The 5396-nt window shown below is 35.9% G+C and overlaps 1 pseudogene; it reads right to left on the minus strand.

The window, feature by feature from the left end:
• Positions 1-260: 260 nt before the first annotated feature.
• Positions 261-4951, minus strand: LOC123221431 (annotated as a pseudogene).
• Between the last annotated feature and the right edge of the window lie 445 nt (positions 4952-5396).

Here is a 5396-nt window from a genome sequence, read left to right on the forward strand (position 1 = left end):
AACACGCTTTTAAAAAAAAATTATTTTTAAAAAAAATCAAAAACAATATTTCAGAATAAACAAAAAAACATAACCTAAATCCCTTCCCCCACACTTAAAACTGACGTTGTCCCCAACATAAGGTTAAATGCAAAGAAAAGGCAAATAATAACCAAAACAAGAATGCAAAAATAAACAAAAAATGGAATGAACTCCCCTTGGGTTGCCTCCCAAGCAACGCCTTTGTTTATTGTCTTTGGCTCGACTCAATACTTCATTCTTCAATCGGAATAAATTGGATCCTGGAGGTTCACTTCTTCCATATTCTCTACTTGGAAACCGTCATAAAAAAGTTTAAGCCTATGGCTATTCACCTTGAATATCTTGGAAGTTGCTAAGCTTTGAATTTCAACTACACCATGAGGAAAAACATTAATAACAATAAAAAGTCCAATCCAACGAGAACGCAACTTACCAGGAAATAGACGAAGTCATGATTGGTATAGAAGGACTTTTTGACCAACTCTAAACTCTTTCCTAGAAATCATCTTGTCATGAAAAGCCTTCGTTTTCTCTTTGTAAATTCTTGCATTTTCATAGGCATCATTGCGAATCTCCTCTAACTCTTGTAGCTGCAACTTCTTGTGTTCTCCACTTTCATCCATCTTCATGTTTAAACTCTTGATAGCCCAATAAGCCTTATGTTCTAACTCAACTGGAAGGTGGCATGATTTCCCGAACACTATCCGATAAGGTGACATACCAATAGGTGTCTTATATGCAGTCCTATATGCCCACAAAGCATCATCTAATCGTAAACTCCAGTCCTTCCTACTTGGGTTAACTGTCTTTTCAAAGATGGACTTGATTTCTCAATTTGATACTTTCACTTGTCTACTAGTTTACGGATGATATGCAGTTGATGTCTTGTGGGTTACACAATACTTCCTTAGCAATGCCTCTACGGTTCTATTACAAAAGTGAGTGCCTCAATCACTCATTAGAGCTCTTGGAATTCCAAATCTGAAAAATATGTTAGACTTTATAAAATCTGTAACAACTTTAGAATCATCAGTCCTTGTGGCTTTAGCATCCACCCATTTCGATACATAATCAGCAACAAGCAAAATATAGATAAAACCATAAGACATAGGGAATGGCCCCATGAAATCGATGCCCCACACATCAAAAATTTCACAAAATAGTATAGGGGTTTGTGGCATCTCAGTCTTTTGAGAGATATTACCTGTCCTTTGGCATTGATCACATGACTTAGAAAAAGAATATGAATCTCGAAATAAAGTTGGCCAATAGAAACCACATTCAAGCACTTTTCTTGCTGTTCTTTTTACTCCAAAGTGACCTCCATAAGCATAAGAATGACAAAAGGTTAGAATGGAAATAATTTCATTATTAGGAACACACATTCTTATCACTTGATCTGCATAATGCTTCCATAAGTATGGATCATCCCATACATAGTGCTTGGCATCACTCTTGATCTTATCTTTTTGAGCTTTAGACAAACCATGAGGAATTATGTTAGTAACCAAATAATTCACAATGTGTGCATACCAAGGTAATGTTGCACTTGTGGAAAATAACTGTTCGTCAGGGAACGTTTCTTATAGAGGCATTTCATCTTTCCCATGAACCAAACGACTCAAGTGATCAGCAACACGGTTTTATGTTCCTTTTTTGTCTTTAATCTCCAGATCAAATTCACTCAAGAGAAGTATCCATCTTATTAATCTCGGTTTGACTCTTTCTTTGTCATCAAGTAGCGAAGAGCTGCATGATCAGAATAAACAATAATTTTAGTACCAAGCAAATAAGATCGAAATTTTTCTAAAGCAAAAACAATAGCTAAAAGCTCTTTTTCTATAGTAGAATAATTTCTCTGGGCATCATTTAATATCCGTGAAGCATAATAAATGACATGAGTTGCTTTTCCAATTCTTTGACCCAAAACAGTGCCTAGTGCATAGTCACTTGCATCATACATTATTTCGAAAGAAATGTTCCAGTCAGGGGGCTAGAGAACTGGAGCAGAAATGAGAAGTCTCTTCAGCTTATCAAACGCTTGTTTACATGCCTTATCAAACTCAAAGACTACTTCCTTTTGTAGTAACTTGCATAGGGGTGATGTTATTTTGGAGAAGTCCTTGATGAATCTTCTGTAGAAACCTGTATGTCCAAGAAAAGAACGAACTTCCTGCACACTAATGGGGTAAGGTAGAAACTGGATAATATCAATTTTAGCTTTGTCAACCTCAATTCCCCTAGAGGAAACAATATGACCCAAAACAATACCTTGTTCAACCAAAAAATGACATTTTTCAGAATTTAATACAAGGTTAGTTCTATGCATCGTTTAAGAACAAGTGTAAGGTTATGCAAACAATCATCAAAAGAATCTCCATAAACTGTAAAATCATCCATAAAGACCTCTATGATTTGCTCAATATAATCAGAAAATATGCTAGTCATACATCTTTGGAAAGTAGCTAGGGCATTGCAAAGCCCAAACGGCATGCGACGATATGCAAATGTCCCAAAAGGGTATTAAAAGTCGTCTTTTCTTGATCTTCCGGTGCAATAACAATCTGAAAATAACTTGAATAACCATTAAGAAAACAATAATAAGAATAACCAGCTAACCTCTCAAGGATTTGATCAATAAAAGGTAAAGGGAAGTGGTCTTTACAGGTTATAGCATTTAATTTTCTATAATCTGTACAAACCCGCAATCCATTCTGAACACGGGTGGGTACCAACTTATCATTCTGATTTTTCACCATAGTCATCCCAGTCTTTTTAGGAACCACTTAAACTAGGCTTACCCAATTGCTATCTGAAATAGGATAAATCACACCAACTTCAAGAAGCTTGAGAATTTCTTTCTTCACTACATCCATCATAGGTGGGTTTAATCTCCTCTGTGGCTGACAAGATGGCTTTGCTCCTTCTTCTAGCAAGATGCGATGCATACATGTAGATGGACTAATTCCTTTGATATCCACAATCGTCCACCCAATAGCCATCTTATGCTCCTTAAGAACCTGCACAAGTTTTTCTTCTTGCATTGCAGTGAGTTTGTTTGAGATAATGATAGGTAACGTTCCCTTATCTCCAAGGAACACGTACTTAAGGTGACTAGGTAAAGGCTTTAATTCTAGAATGGGAGCCTGTAAAATAGAAGGTAAAGGTTTTATGTTAGAGACTAGTAATGAGATATAATAAACATTACCTTGCTATCGTAACTCCGAGGATTCATTCAATGTTGCTACTATTTCTTGCAAATCAATACTCAAAGCCAACTCCTCATTCTCTTTCTCAAGATGTTTACTAAGGGCAACTTTTAATTCATCCTTTCCATCTAATTCAAAAATCTCCTGTGCCAAAGAATCAATAACATCAATAGAATAAACAGGATTATCATTAGCAGGGTATTTCATGGCATCATAAATATTAAATTTCACAATTTCACCATCAAATTCCATGGTAAGTGTACCACTATGGACATCTATTTTAGTCATAGATGTTTTTAAGAATGGTCTTCCTAACAAAATAGGAGCTGTTTGATCATTATTCCCCATATCAAGCAATAGAAATCAGTAGGAAAAACTAAATTATTAATTTGCACAAGCATATCCTCAATAACACCCTTAGGATAGGCATTTGATCTATCAACTAATTGAATCAAAACAACAGTTTCATTCAAAGGTCCAAGTTTTAAAGAAGCATATATAGAGTATGGCATGACATTGATAGATGCTCCTAAATCTAACATGTCCTTCTTAAATCTAGCGTTCCCTATCATACAAGGAATAATGAATGTACCTGGATCCTTGCACTTTGTAGGAAGTTTTCTCTGAATAACTGCAGAAACATTCTCCCCCATTCTTACCTTTTCACATCCTTTGAGTTTTTGTTTCCTCTTAATTATACATAATTCTTTCAAAAATTTAGCATAATGAGGTACTTGTTTAATAGCATCTAAAAGTGGAATATTTACCTCACATCTATGAAAAGTCTCATATAATTCTCTATTTTGCTCATCTTTTTGAGATTCTACTAAAGCTTGAGGAAAATGAGGTACCAGTTTATAATCAGAAAGAAGAGGAAACTTACATTTAGGTACGTTGTCACTATCAGGAACATCTTTTTTATCGATAGGAATAGAACTATCTGAAGTGACACTTTTCTCTTTTTCTTGGTCCGAAGGTGTAGGGGTGTTTTTTACTGGAATCTCAACCTCTTTACCATTTCTCAGAACAATTGCACTTGCATTTTCTCTTGGATTTACAATTGTTTGAGAGGGTAACTTTCCCGAACTTTGTGCCTCTAATCAACTAATTGTAATTGCCATCTAACCCATCTGGTTCTCCAAACTTTGAATACTAGTTCTTGTCTCTTGCTGAAATTGTTTTGTCTCCTGTTGAAATTGTAGAGTGTTAGTAGCAAGAAACTTAACAATATCTTCTAAAGACATACCAGAATTAAAGGCTTCGGGTGGTGGTTGTCTCAGAGGATATGATTGCTTATATTACTGATTTACTTGTGAGTTTCCATAGCTAAAATTGGGATGATCCCTCCATCCTGGATTATATGTGCTTGAATAAGGATTGTACTTCCTTTGTGGTTGTCCAGGAAATCTACCCGCCGTATTCATTTGTTCTATAGGCTCTTCTTGAAAGGTTGGGCACATATCAATTGGATGCCCTGGTACTGAACAAATTCCACAAGCTTTCACCATTTGCATGTTACCTGCAGCCATTTGACGAACAAGAGAGGTTAGACTAGCAATTTGTTTTTCAAGGGAAGAAATATTTACCTCATTAACATGTTCAGAAGGTGGATCAAGCTTAGTCCCGAATTGTTGAGAATTGGCAGTCATGTTTGCAATCAAATTTCTTGCATCTTCAGGAGTTTTATCCACCAAAGCTCTTCCACTTGCAGCGTCAATCATGCTCCTTTCAGTGGGACAAAGGCCTTCATAGAAATATTGAACTAAGAGTTACTCACTAATTTGGTGATGAGGACAACTAGCACACAGTTTCTTGAAACGTTCCCAATACTCATACAAGGATTCCCCATTGTATTGCCTCACACCACAAATTTCTTTTCGAATGTTAGCTGCCTTTGAAGTTGGAAAATATTTCTCTAAAAATAATTTTTGTAACTCATTCCATGTGGTAATACTTCCAGATGGCAAATAGTAAAGCCAATCCTTAGTAGTGTCTTTTAAAGAGAATGGAAAGGCTCTTAATTTAATTTGCTCTTCCGTCACCCCTGTGGGTTTCATACTCGTGCACACTACATGAAACTCCTTTAAATGCTTATGAGGATCCTCACCTGCAAGACCATGGAAAGTAGGCAACAAGTGAATTAGTCTTGATTTAAATAGGAAAGGA

This window comes from Mangifera indica, chromosome 7 (genome assembly GCF_011075055.1).
Source record: "Mangifera indica cultivar Alphonso chromosome 7, CATAS_Mindica_2.1, whole genome shotgun sequence".
Taxonomy (NCBI): Eukaryota; Viridiplantae; Streptophyta; class Magnoliopsida; order Sapindales; family Anacardiaceae; genus Mangifera; species Mangifera indica.